General features: G+C 39.9%; 2 pseudogenes; both read left to right on the top strand.

Annotated features, from left to right (window-relative positions):
- Window positions 1-386: 386 nt before the first annotated feature.
- On the top strand, window positions 387-2,331 carry LOC110740744 (annotated as a pseudogene).
- A 5,817-nt stretch (window positions 2,332-8,148) lies between these two features.
- On the top strand, window positions 8,149-10,187 carry LOC100997852 (annotated as a pseudogene).
- The last annotated feature ends 4,769 nt before the right edge of the window (window positions 10,188-14,956 follow it).

Here is a 14,956-nt window from a genome sequence, read left to right as displayed (position 1 = left end):
TGTGGTGGCTTACACCTGTAATCCCAGCTACTCAGGAGACTGAGGTAGTAGGATAGCTTGAGCCCAGGAGTTCAAGGCTGCAGTGAGCTATGATTGCACCATTGTATTTCAGCCTGCAAGAGAGAGTGTTAGTCTGGCTCTGTCACCTAGGCTGGGGTGCAGTGGTGCAATGGCATGATCTTGGCTCACTGCAACTTCTGCCTCAAGCAATTCTCCTGTCTCAGCCCCCCGAGTAGCTGGGATTATAGGCATGCATCACCACGCCTGGCTAATTTTTTGTATTTTTAGTAGATACGGGTTTTCACCATGTTGGCCAGGCTGGTCTTGAACTCCTGACCTCAAGTGATCCGCCCGCCTTGGCCTCCCTCCCAAAGTGCTGGGATTACAGGCACGAGCCCCCATGCCCGACCACTCTATTTCTTTTTTTTTTTTTTAAGATTTATACCTATTTGGTCTCCAATTGTTCATTACTATTATGTAGATGAACATTTCATATTTAAATGCTGACATTGTATAAAGCAACTTTGCTACATTCACTTATTATTTATAGGAGCTTTGCTTGTATATTCCTTGGAATTTCCTACATGGATAATCATGTCATCTGTAAATAAGGATAGTTTTACTACAATATTGAATAGTAGTCATGAGAGTAGAGATTCTTGCTTTGTCCCATTTTGGAGTGCAAAGATTCAGTCTTTCCCCATTAAATATGGTATTCGTACTGGGTGTGGTGTTCTGGGATTCAGGCTGCCTCTATGTCCAGGTTGGGAGATATTGGAGGAATAAAAACCAAGAAAACTCACCACTATAGTAATGATTCTTCAAGTTTTGGTTTCCTTTTCCAATCCTCTTGTTACTATTTACTTTTCAGAGTCCTCAGATTGCTGCTTCATGCATTTTTTCCAGGATTTTTTGTTGCATTCAATGTAAGAGACAGGGTGGAATGTGCTTACTTCATCTTAACTGGAACCAGAACCAAATGATAATTTTAAAATTACATATTCTTCACTACGCATTGTATTCGACATGGAAGTTAATTCAGAGGAATCCCAGTTAACAGTCAATCCCAACATATGTAGACTCAACATATGAGCCACATTTATTTCAAGAGTAAGTTTATAAAGGTTTGGAACTGTGGGCGCTTGCTTAGGGTGTAGTCTGTTCCTCCAACCTCTGTTGTACTACATATTCCTATTTAAATGGTATTTAAATGGTAGATATGAAATAAATGATAGTTTAGTGAGTTGAAGGTGAAGAATCAGAACCTGAGTTATTTAAATCTGTTACTTTATGTGCCCTCTTAGAGATTTTATTTGTGTTAAAAATTTAAAACAGTAAAACAAAGTGTGAATTCTGAGGCACAATATTTTTGTTTGGTATGCATAGTGCAGTTCACGTAAAACTGGAAGCTGTTAATCCCAAATCTTTACTTGTCTCTTGTATAATCATTTTCTGAATCTTTATGGTATTCACACTTTCAGAAGTGTTTTTAATGTGTGACATTTGTTAAAACTTTGTTAAAAAAAAATTCATTTTGTTGGTGATTACGGAAGAAACAAAAGTGTGATGTGACCATGGGGAAGCAAAACAAAACAAGGAAATATGCAAACATGAGGCGAATGCTTAGTCTCAGAGGTCAGAGGCTTAAAGAAAAGGATAGATTAAAATCTAAAAAGAAAGAAAAGAAGAATCCCATTGGGATTGGGGATTCTTCTCGTTGGGGAAAGAGGAGTTCCCCAACGCCCTTCCTGCTTATTTTTCCAATATAATACACAGCTCAGCCCACCTTACCACATCCTCGTTGATACCAACTTTATCAACTTTTCCATAAAAGCCAAACTGGACTTAGTGCAGTCAGTGATGGATTGTCTGTATGCCAAGTGTATCCCTTGTATAACTGATTGTGTAATGGCTGAAACTGAGAAATTGGGGCAGAAGTATCAAGTGGCTTTAAGGATCACCAAGGATCCAAGATTTCAACTATTACCATGTACACACAAAGGAACCTATGCAGATGACTGCTTAGTACAGAAGTAACTCAGCATAAGTGTCACATTATGGCCACAGTTGACTGGGACCTTAAAAGAAGAATCTGTAAGATTCCTGGAGTTCCTATCATGTGTGTTTCTAACCATAGATACAACATTGAATGGATGCCAGTTGATTATGGAGCCCCTCGATTCTAATTCTTACAAGACACAGTTCCTCTGCCTTTCCTTCCACCAACTTTCTCTTGTTGCCAGTTCATTACACATGTAATAGCATGAATTTTTATTCTGTTGACCTATTAGCTCTATTATGAGCTGAGGATGGTTAAAATATGCTCACTCTTTTTTTTTTTTTTTTTTGAGATGAAGTTTCGCTCTTGTTGCCCAGGCTGGGGTACAGTGGCGTGATCTTGGCTCGCTGCACCCTCTGCCTCCCCGGTTTGGGCAGTTCTCCTGCCTCAGCCTCCCGAGTGACTGGGGTTGCAGGCATGCGCCACCATGCCCAGCAGGCTTTTTTTTCCTTTTCTTTTCTTTTCTTTTTTTGGTATTTTTTAGTAGAGACAAATATTTTTGTATTTTTAGTACAGAAAAATATTCCTTGGCCTCCTAGGGTGCTGGGATTGCAGGCGTGGCCATCGTACCTGGCCTGCTCACTTTTTGATGCTGTTTTGAAATTGATATTTGTCTCATAAAAATTTTAGGCCAGGGACAGTGGTTTGCACCTGTGGTCCCAGCACTTTGGGAGGCCGAGGTGGGCAGACCACCTGAGGTCAGGAGTTTGAGACCAGCCTAGGCAACATGGCAAAACCCCATCTCTAATAAAAATACAGAAAAAGTTGGCCGGGTGTGGTGCTGCGTGCCTGTGGTCCTGGCTGCTGGGGAGGCTGAGGCAGAAGAGTCACTTGAACCCAGGAGGTGGAGGTTGTGGTGGGCCGGGATTGCGCCACTGCATTCCAGCCTAGGTGACAGAGTGAGACTGTCTCAAAAAAAAAAAAAAAAAAAAAAAAAAAAAAAAAAAATTAATGATGGTCAAAGGGTGCAAAATCTCAGACAGGAAAAATATGTTTTATACTTTTTTGGAGTTCTGTTGTACACTTCTGTTATACTTTTTTTTGAGTAGTGCATATACTTAACAGTGGAGTATTATGCCTTTCAAAATTGATGTTCTCATCACAGAAATGTATTTGAACTGCCGGGCATGGTGGCTTACGCCTGTAATCGCAGCACTTTGGGAGGCCAAGACGGGAGGATCACCTGAGGTCACGAGTTCGAGACCAGCCTGGCCAACATGGAGAAACCGTGTCTCTACTAAAAACACAAAATTAGCTGGGCGTGATGGCGAATGCCTGTAATCCCAGCTACTCAGGAGGCTGAGGTGGGAGAATCGCTTGAACCCAGGAGGTGGAGGTTGTGGTAAGCTGAGATCTTACCATTACACTCCCGCCTGGGCAACAGGAGTGAAACTCCATCTCAAAAAAAAAAAAAAAAAAAATGTATTTGAAATTTGAAGTATTGGGTATGTTAACTAGCTTGATTTAATTATTCTACATTGTATCCACAATTTATGACATCACTTTGTAACCCGTAAATTTATGCAATTATAAATTGTCAATTTACAATAAAAAATTTTTGTTGCGTCTAACATTATCCATTCTTTTCAATCTCTCCTCATCTATAAAATCTGCTGCCAAATGTAGTTATAACAGTGAAACAGACTATACCAGGCAAATTAAGCTGTGTGCACAGTAAGGATAATTTATTTTTATTTTTTTATTTAACTTTTAGGTTCAGGGATGCAGGTTTTTTATACAGGTAAACTCGTGGCACAGGGGTTTGATGTACAGATTATTTCATCACCCAGGTACTCAGTCTACTACCCAATAGTTATTTTTTCTGCTCCTCTCCCTCCTCCCAACCTCTACCCTCTGGTAAGCCCCAGTGTTTGTTGTTTCCCTCTTTGTGTCCATGTGGTCTCATCATTTAGCTCCTACTTATAAGTGAGAACATGCGGTATTTGGTTTTCTGTTCCTGAGTTAGTTTGCTAAGGATAATGGCCTCCAGCTCCATCTATGTTCCTGCAAAGGACATGATTTCATTCTTTTTATGGCTGCATAGTATTCCATGGCATATATGAACCACATTTTCTTTGTGCAGTCTTCTGTTGATGGGCATTTAGGTTGATTCCATGTATTTGCTATTGTGAATAGTGTTGCAATGAACCTATGCATGCATGCATGTCTTTACGATAGAATGACTTATATTCTTTTGGGTATATACCCAGTAATGGGATTGCTGGGTCGAATGGTATTTCTGTCTTTAGGTTTTTGAGGAATTGCTACACTGTCTTCCACAATGAACTAATTTACGCTCCCATCAACATGTAAATGTGTTCCCTTTTCTCCACAACCATGCCAGCATCTGTTGTTTTTTGACTTTTTAATAATGGCCATTCTGACTGTTGTGAGATGGCCTCTCACTGTGGTTTTGATTTGCATTTCTCTAATGATCAGTAATGTTGAACTTTTTTTCATATGATTGTTGGCCACATGTATGTCTTCTTTTGAAAAGTGTTCATGTCGTTTGCCCACTTTAATGGGGTTGTTTGTTGTTATTTGTAAATTTGGTTAAGTTCCTGATAGATGCTATTGTGGATAGCATTATTGTGGATTGCATTATTGTCGATATTATACCTTTGTCAGATGCATAGCTTATAAAAATTTTCTCCCACTTTATAGGTTGTCTGTTCACTCCGTTGATCGTTTCCTTTGCTGTCCAGAAGCTTGTTAATATAAATAGATCCCATTTGTCAATTTTTGCTTTTGTTGCAATTGCTTTTGTTGTCTTCATCATGAAATCTAACTCCAGAATGGTATTACCTAGGTTGTCTTCCAGGGATTTTATAGTTTTAAGTTTTCCATTTAAGTCTTTAATTCATCTTGAGTTAATTTTTGCATATGGTATAAGGAAGGGGTCCAATCTCAATTTTCTGCATATCGGTAGACAGTTATCCCAGCACCATTCATTGAACAGGGAATCCTTTCCCCATTGCTTATTTTTGTCAGCTTTGTTGAAGATCAGATAGTTGTAGCTGTGTGGCCTTATTTCTAGGCTCTCGGTTCTATTCCATTACTCTATGTGTCTGTTTTTGTACCAGTGCTGTGTTGCTTTGATTACTGTAGCCCTGTAGTATAGTTTGAGTGGAGTTTGTTTGTCTTAGCTCTTCAGGTTTTTTTTTTTTATGGTTCCATATGAATTTTAAAATAGTGTTTTTTGAGTTATGTGAAAAATATCAATGATAGTTTAATAGGAATAGCATTGAATGTATGAATTGCTTTGGGCAGTATGGCCATTTTTTTTTTTTTTTTTTTTTTTTTTTTTTTGAGACGGAGTCTCGCTCTGTCGCCCAGGCGGTAGTGCAGTGGCCGGATCTCAGCTCACTGCAAGCTCCGCCTCCCGGGTTTACGCCATTCTCCTGCCTCAGCCTCCCGAGTAGCTGGGACCACAGGCGCCCGCCACCTCGCCCGGCTAGTTTTTTTTTTGTATTTTTAGTAGAGACGGGGTTTCACCGTGTTAGCCAGGATGGTCTCGATCTCCTGACCTCGTGATCCGCCCGTCTCGGCCTCCCAAAGTGCTGGGATTACAGGCTTGAGCCACCGCGCCCGGCCCAGTATGGCCATTTTAATGATATTTATTCTTTCTATTTGTGAGCATGGAATGTTTTTCCATTTGTTTGTGTCATCTCTAATTTTTTTGAGCAGTGTTTTATAGTTCTCTTTGTAAAGATTGTTCACCTCCCTGGTTAGCTGTATTCCTAGGTATTTTATAATTTTTTCATGGCAATTGTGAATGGGATTGTGTTCCTAATTTGGCTCTCGGTTTGGCTGTTATTGATGTATAGGAATGTTAGTGATTTTTGCACATTGATTTTGTATTGTGAGACTTTGCTGAAGTTGTTTATCAGCTTAAGGAGCTTTTGGACTGAGACTATGGGGTTTTCTAGATATAGGATTATGTTGTCTGCAAACAGGGATAGTTTGACTTCTTCTCTTCTTAGTTGGATGCCCTTTATTTCTTCCTCTTGCCTGACTGCCCAGCCCAGGACTTCCAATACTATGTTCAACAGGAGTGGTGAGAGAGGGCATCCTTGCCTTGTGCTGATTTTCAAGGGAAATGCTTCCAGCTTTTGCCCATTCAGTATGATGTTGGCTGTGGGTTTGTCATAGATGGCTCTCATTATTTTGAGATATATTCCTTCAATATCGAGTTTATTGAGAGTTTTTAACATGAAGGGGTGTTGAATTTTATTGAAAGCATTTTCTGCATCTATTGAGATAATCATGTGGTTTTTGTTTTTACTCGTGTTTATGTGATGAATCACATTTTTTGATTTGTGTATGTTGAACCAAACTTGCATCCCAGAGATGAAGCCTACTTGATTGTGGCAGATAAGCTTCTTGATGTGCTATTGGATTCAGTTTGCCAGTATTTTGTTGAGGACTTTTGCATCAATGTTCACCAAGGATATTACTGGCCTAAAGTGGGTATTTTTGTTTTGTTTTGTTTTTTGTTTTCATGTCTCTACCAGGTTTTACTATCAGGATGATGCTGAACTCACAGAATGAGTTAGGGAGGATTCTCTCCTCCTCAATTTTTTGTGATAGTTTCAGCAGGAATGGTACCAGCTCTTCTTTGTACATGAGGTAGCATTCGGCTGTGAATCCATCTGGTCTTGGGCTTTTTTTGGTTGGTAAGCTATTACTGACAATTTCAGAGCTCATTATTGGTCTGTGCAGGGATTCAATTTCTTCCTGCTTCAGTCTTGGTAGAGTATATGTGTCTAGGAATTCACCAATTTCTCCTAGATTTTCTAGTTTATGTGCATAGAGATTTTTGTACTATCCTGGCAGTTGCTTGTATTTCTGTGGGGTCAGTGTTAATATCCCCTTTGTTGTTTCCAATTGTGTTTATTTGAATCTTCTCTCTTTCTTCTTTATTAGTCTAGTTAGTGGTCTATTTTATTAATTTTTTTCAAAAGATCAGCTTCAGGGTTTGTTGATCTTTTGAATGATTTTTTGTGTCTCAATGTCTTTCATTTCAGCCCTGATTTTGGTTATTTCCTGTCTTCTGCCAGCTTTGGGATTTGTTTGCTCTTGGCTCTCTAGTTCTTTTAGTTGTGATGTTAGGTTAATGTTGACTTTCAAAATACAGTCATACCTTCAAGATATTGTGGATTCAGTTTCAGATGACTGCAATAAAGTGAATTCATAATAAAGCAAGTCACACAAATTTTGGTTTCTCAGTGTGTATAAAAGTTATGTTTATACTATACCATAGTCTATTAAGTATGCACTAGCATTATATCGAAGGCAATAATGTACATACCTTAATTGAAAATACTTTATTGCTAAAAAACGCTGGTGATCAGCTAAGCCTTCATCGAGTCATAATTTTTTTGCTGGTGGAGGGTCTTGCTTCAGTACTGATGGCTGCTGACTTATCAGGTTGGTGACTGCTGAAAGTTGAGGTGGTTATGGTCATTTCTTAAAATAAGACAAAAATTTTTGTGAAGAGCCAGAATTAGCCTTGAGTAATGTATAGTAAATCTCAGTCTTGAAGTCTGGCACATAAAAAAATGTGGAGAAGACTTTTGGCTATGCCACACAAAAAGAATGAATATTTACATGGAAAAAAGAATCAAACTTTGAAGGAGAATCCCAGGAGAAATGACAAAAGATGCCAGAATAAATAAAAAGATTATGCTTGAATGACTTGATCATTTCTACCAAGAGCTGTATACTCATTTTAAAGCAATGACTCAAATAATGTCAATATTTGCTATCATTCAGCCATATTATCTGATTTTCAAAATAAAATGGAGGGTTTGTTTGTTTGTTCATTTGTTTTTGTGTTGAATTGTGAAAATTCTCTAGTGGCAATTTTCTTTTTTTTTTCTTTTTTTTTTTTTTTTTTTGAGACGGAGTCTCTCTCTGTCGCCCAGGCTGGAGGGCAGTGGCGCGATCTCGGCTCACTGCAAGCTCCGCCTCCCGGATTCACGCCGTTCTCCTGCCTCAGCCTCCCGAGTAGCTGGGACTACAGGCGCCCGCCACCACGCCTGGCTAATTTTTTGTATTTTTAGTAGAGATGGGGTTTCACCGTGTTAGCCAGGCTGGTCTCGATCTCCTGACCTCGTGATCCACCCACCTCGGCCTCCCAAAGTGCTGGGATTACAGGTGTGAGCCACCGTGCCCGACCTAGTGGCAATTTTCAACTCTGGAGACCACTGAAATCCACTAGAACTCATCCCCCTAAAACAAAGTAATGTACAGTATTATCATATTTGGAATTTGTGAAATTGGTTTTTGGGAATTTTTGACAAACCCTTTATATATGGGTTGCTTCATGTAAAAGAAACTTTTCACAGAGTGGAGAGAGTGACGAGGCCTGCTCTCACAGCTGTTACAGTACATTGAGCTCCATAGACACAGCGCCAGGGCAAGTGGGAGCCAGATGGACGCTGGGTGACTCTGTGCCTCGCTGAGGAAAAAATAACTAAACATGGGCAAAGGAGATCCTAAGAAGCCTAGAGGCAAAATATTATCATATGCATTTCCTGTGCAAACTTGTGAGAAGGAGCATAAGAAGCTTCAGTCAACTTCTGAGAGTTTTCTAAGAAATGCTCAGAGAGAGGCCAGGTGCGGTGGCTCACGCCTGTAATCCCAGCACTTTGGGAGGCCGAGGCAGGCAGATCACTTGATGTCAGCAGTTCAAGACTAGCCTGGTCAACATGGTGGAACCCTGTCTCTACTAAAAATCCAAATATTAGCCAGTCTTGGTGGCGGTTGTCTGTAATCCTAGCTCCTCGGGAGGCTGAGGCAAGAGAATCACTTGAACCCAGGAGGCAGAGGCTGCAGTGAGTGAGCCAAGACCTCACCACTGGGTTCCACCCTGGACGACAGAGAGACTCTGTCTCAGAAAAAATTTTTAAAAAGTGCTCAGCGAGGTGGAAGACCATGTCTGCTAAAGAGAAAGGAAAATTTGAAGATACAGCAAAGGCAAACAAGGCCCGTTATGAAAGAGAAATGAAAATCTATATCCCCCCTAAAGGGGAGACAAAAAAGAAGTTCAAGTCCAATGCACCCAAGAGGCCTCCTGCAGCCTGTTTCGTGTTCTGCTCTGAGTGTCGCCCCCAAATCAAAGAACATCTTGGCCTGTCCATTGGTGATGTTGCAAAGAAACTGGGAGACATGTGGAATAGCACTGCTGCAGATGACAAGCAGCCTTATGAAAAGAAGGCTGCAAGGCTGAAGGAAAAATACAAAAAGGATCTTGCTGCATATTGAACTAAAGGAAAGCCTGATGCAGCAAAAAAAGGGAGTCACCAAGGCTGAAAAGAGCAAGAGGAAGAAGGAAGGGGAGGAAGATGAAGAGGATCAGGAGGAGGAGGAAGATGAAGGTGAAGAAGATGATGATGAATAAGTTGATTCTAGTGCAGTTTTTTTTTCTTGTCTAAAAAGCATTTAACCCCTCTGTACACAACTCACTCCTTTTAAAGAAAAAAAAAGTGAAATATAAGACTTTAATGTAATGTAAGGCTTTAATTATCTTTAAAGTGTTTATGTTTTCCCTTTTGATCTTGTAATTTTTATTTAGTATTATTTTATAATGTCATACTTATAGAGTTCAACAAAAGAACTGTCACTGTCTGCATTTCTATTTATGTAATTTTTCCCACTATTTTCATTTTATTTCATAATAATTTATGAACCTAGTTTTTCATATAGAGAAAGGGACTTAACTTGCAATGCCCCACAGGTGTGAAATATCTGAGGTACACCACTGGTAAAAGACAGCTTTCCCTGCTTACCACAGGCCCAAAGTGCCAAATTAACACCCCCAAGGACCAGTTCTCTACAAATTACTTTTGTGAGTCAGTGTATAAAACTTAGGCGGCTTTGCCTTTTGTGAATCTGGTGTTTTGTGTCACTGTGAGTTTCTCATGGGACTGAGGTCCGGCTGCTCATTGTGGCGGCCAGCTCAACAACAAACCCATCGTGGACTCTCTTCTTTTTCTGTTTCACTGCCTCACTTCTCTACTGGTATCTCTAGTACCTCCCAAATAAACTCGGATCCATGTATCAGGGTCGGCTCCTGGAGGAATCAGTATCATTTCATCTGGAACAGTCCTCAACTTTTTTTTTTTTTTTTTTTGAGACGGAGTCTTGCTCTGTCGCCCAGTCTGGAGTGCAATGGCCTGATCTCAGCTCATTGCAAGCTCCGCCTCCCGGGTTCACGCCATTCTCCTGCCTCAGCCTCCCGAGTAGCTGGGACTACAGGCGCACCCTACCAGGCCCAGCTGTTTTTCACATTTTTGGTAGAGACGGGGTTTCACCACGTTGGCCAGGATGGTCTCGAGCTCTTGGCCTCGTGATCCCCCCACCTCGGCCTCCCAAAGTGCTGGGATTACAGGTGTGAGCCACCACGCCCGGCCCCCAACTGTTTTTTTTTTTTTAATGCCAGTGATTTACTAAGGAAACAGAGGCAGCTTTCCGCTAGAACGACCCATCTTCAGGATTTGTCTGATTGTTTCTTCATGGTATCACTTAACTTTTTCTACTATTCCCTGTATTTCTGGTAAACTGTAAGTCCCAAAAGGTTGTTTAAAGTAATGTCAAGCTTTCTTGGTAAGAATATTTCACAGGCAATGTTATTTATATTACATAACATTAGAATGCACGCCATGTTTGATGTTCCGCCACTAGAGATGTTAAGATCTACCAGTGGGTTCAGGTGGGGATAGTCTGACTCGTTCACTGTTAAGGTGTATTTTCCACCTTATAACCTCTCATCTGTGAGTTGATAATTTGACACCTCATAAGTCTCCAGTTCCCCATTGTGGCAGGCAAAATAATGCCTCTCCTAGACAGGTTTATGCCCTAATCTCTAGAATCTGTGAATATGTTGTTACATGGCAAGATAAAATAAAGGTTGCAGATGGAATTAAAGTTGCTAATCAGCTGACCTTAAAAAGATTATCATGGGAGTATCATGGATAACACAGGTGAACCCAATTAATCACAAGGTCCTTTAAAGTGGAAAAGGGAGGCTTAGAGGGGGTCAGAGTCAGAGAGAGGTTTGAAGCTGTTCCACTGCCGGCATTGAAGAAAGGAGGGGACAACTAGCCAAGGAATGCAGGCAGCTTCTAGAACCTGGAAAAGGCAAAGACTTTGATTCTTTCCTAGGGCCTGGCTATGGTTTGAATCATTATCTTCCCCAAGACTCATGTTGAAATTTAATAGCCATTGTTATTAAATCACCTTTAAGGAGTGATTAGGCCATGAGGACTCTGCCCTAATGGGTGAGATTAATGCCATTGTAAAAGGGCAAGTTTGGCCCTCTTCTGCCTCTCTTTGCCCTTCCACCATGTGATGCCTTCTGCCATGCCATGATGCAGCAAGAAGGCCCTTACCAGGTGCTGGCACCTAGATATTGGACTTCCCAGCCTCCAGAACTGTGAGGCAATACATTTTTATTCATTATAAATTAGCCAATCTGCGGTATTCTGTTATAACAGCACAAAACAGACTAGGACAGGCCTGCATTAGGAACACAGCCTGTGTGAACCTTGATTTCAGCTCATTGAAATGCACTTTAGACTTCTAACCTTCAGAACTATAAGATAATACATTTACTTTATTATTGTTTTAAGCCACATACTTTCTGGTAATTTGTTACAGTAGCAATAGGAAACTAATATCCACTGAACTTTCATCGAATGTATTTTGTATCCATTGTTCATTATTACCTAGAACATTATTCCATGAGGGGGTTACAAAAAAGTGTTTTTCTAATTTCATCAATACTTTCTAGCTGGAATTCTTTTGTAAGAGATAAATATTTCCTCATCAGTCAAGGCTATATGGTTATATATAATTTGACATGCAGTTTGAATAGGAAAGTCAGGGTCAATGCTTAATAATTTCCATTAATTGCCAAATTCAGAGTTAAGAATGGACACAGTAGCTATCTCCAATAATGATAAATGCATTTTAAAAAATTATCACTATGAGCCAGGTGTAGTGGCTCATGTCAGTAATCCCAGCACATTGGGAAGGTGAGATAAGAGGATCATTGTAGGCCAGGAGTTTGAAACCAACCTGGGCAACATAGCGAGACCTAATCTCTTTTTTAAAAAAATTATTATTATAAGTGTTGACCTCAGGTAAGATACTTCTTTTCTCTGTGTATTATTTTCCTCTTATACAAAATGGGGATAAAAATGGTCTTACTTTGCTGAGCACGGTGGCTCATGCTTATAATCCCAGCACTTTGGGAGGCTGAGGCGGGCAGATCACAAGGTCAGGAGTTTGAGACCATCCTGGCCAATGTGGTGACACCACGTCTCTACTAAAATCACACAAATTAGCTGGGTATGGTGGCAAAAGCCTGTAGTCCCAGCTACTTGGGAGGCTGAGGCAGAAGAATCGCTTGAACCTGGGAAGTGGAGGTTGCAGTGAGCTGAGATCACGCCACTGCACTCCAGCCTGGGTGACAGAGCAAGACTCCATCTCAAAAAAAAAAAAAAAAAGAAAAAAATTGTCGTTTGTCGTCAAGATTAATAATGATGATGATAATGATTACTACATTTATACACCTAGTAACAGACCCTCAAAATATATGAAGGAAAAGTTGACAAAATTGAAGGTAGTAGAATGTTCTACAATAATAGTCATAGTATTCAGTAACCCACTTTCGATAATGGATGAAACAACCAGGCAGAAAATAAGTAAGGCAGCCTTAAAAAGCGATGAGGTTCTGATACATACTACAACATAGATGAACCTTGAAGATATTATGCTAAGTGAAATAAGTCAGACAAAAAAGGACAAATAATGTATTATTACACTTACATGAGGTATGTAGAATAGTCAAATTTATAGATAAATAAAGTAGAACAGTGGCTGTCAGGGGCTGGAGGGAGGGGAAAAGAGGATGTTTCATGGGTACAGGGTTTTAGTATGGATGCTTAAAGTTCAGGAGATGGATGGTGATGATGGTTGCACAACAAAGTAAGGGTAATTCATGCTACTGAACTGTACACTTAAAAATGGTTAAAATGGTAGATTTTATGTTGTGACTATTTTACTACAATAAAAATAAATTTTAAAAATATAATACAAATATAGTGCTCACTCTGTTCTAGGCACTGTTCTAAGTACTTTACATAACATAACCATACTTATTATGTAAGTAATGCACTTAGCATAAAGCCTAGAATTTAGAAGGTGTTTAATGAACAGTAGTTAATAATAACAATTATTATTGATGATAACAATCTCCCTTTAAAAAATAAGAGACACAGGCTTGGAGATCTTAAGGGACTTGTCCAAGATCACTCAGCTGAAGGTGTTGGTACAGGGTCAGTACAGACTCCAAAAGCCTCACTGTCTCACTCTGCTGCTTCCCATGAGTTATTGAATCTTACAGCCAGCAACTAATAGCAGTGCAAAAGATATAGGGAAATAAATCCATTAATGCAAACAAACAGCTGTTAGCAACCATCATTTTCAGTGCAAAAGAAAATTATAAAATTATAATTTTAGTGCAAGAGAAAATTATAAAATTAAGAGTTGCATAAGAAAAGATATTCAGTATCACCATCATCAGGGAAATGCAAATGAAAACTATAATGGAATACCATTACCCAACCACTGGAATCATTAAAGTGAAAAAGTCTGATACTATCAAGTGATGACGAGCTTGTGGCATAATTAGAACTTTCATACATGCTGATGGGAATGCAAAATTGTTCGACTACTTTGAAAAGCAGCTTGGCATATCTAATAAAATTAAACAGCTCTGATATTTTCCAAAAATTCTATTCTTAGGTGTTTTTTTTCAAGAGAAAAATAAAACACATGTCCACACAAAGACTTGTACTGGAATGTTTACAGCAGCTTTATTAATGATAGCCAAAAGCTGGGGAAAACACAAATGTCCATCATGGGTAAAGAAACTGTTGTGGCCGGGCGCGGTGGCTCACGCCTGTAGTCCCAGCGCTTTGGGAGGCCAAGATGGGTGGATCACGAGGTCAGGAGATCGAGACCATCCTGGATAACACGGTGAAACCCTGTCTCTACTGAAAATACAAAAAAAAAATTAGCCAGGCGCGGTGGCGGGTGCCTGTAGTCCCAGCTACTCGGGAGGCTGAGGCAGGAGAATGGCGTGAACCCGGGAGGTGGAGTGTGCAGTGAGCCGAGATTGCACCACTGCACTCCAGCCTGGATGACAGAGGGAGACTCCGTCTCAAAAAAAAAGAAAAAAGAAAAAAAAAAAAAACCTGTTGTATACTCATACAATGGAATTATATTTTCAGCAATAAAAATGAATGTAATATTAATAGATGCAGAGATGTATGAATCTCAAAAGCATTAAGAGGACACAAAAACTGCATATCATATTATCAAAAAAAAAGTTGCAACAAATTTAGTTTAAAGGTCTCGGTTGGCTTTATCAAGGTTCTAGAATTGGGCAACACTTATTCCATAAACTAGAATAATTGTTCCCATGGCTCAAGCAGAGGATGTTGGCTTTATAGACAGTAAAAGGGCTGAAGAAAGCAAAACAAATAACAAAAAGTGTATTGTTCATTTCAAAGTTACTTTCTTTGTAAGTCAGGGACAGGAAGACAGACAGAACAATGGGAAGATAACTGATGGGTTAACAACAGGTTACTCCAGGTTACTCTGTTGTAAGGATTAAAACACAGGAAACTTCATTCTCATGCTGATAGAAAGTTGAAATTGGCCTGTTTGGGCAATTAGGCTCTTTCTCACTCCTGTTTTCTCAAAAGGCCATAACAGCTCAGTTTTGGTTTGGTGAGCCTAGGTAACTCCATTTTGAGGTTTAGTCTTGTCTGTTGGGGCCCAGTGTAGGAGTTTAGTCCAAAACAATGGCCTCCTGGCTGGGCA

This window comes from Papio anubis, chromosome 1 (assembly GCF_008728515.1).
Source record: "Papio anubis isolate 15944 chromosome 1, Panubis1.0, whole genome shotgun sequence".
Classification (NCBI taxonomy): domain Eukaryota; kingdom Metazoa; phylum Chordata; class Mammalia; order Primates; family Cercopithecidae; genus Papio; species Papio anubis.
Note: the sequence above shows the minus strand (reverse complement) of the source record. Positions and strands in the feature narration are given on the sequence as shown.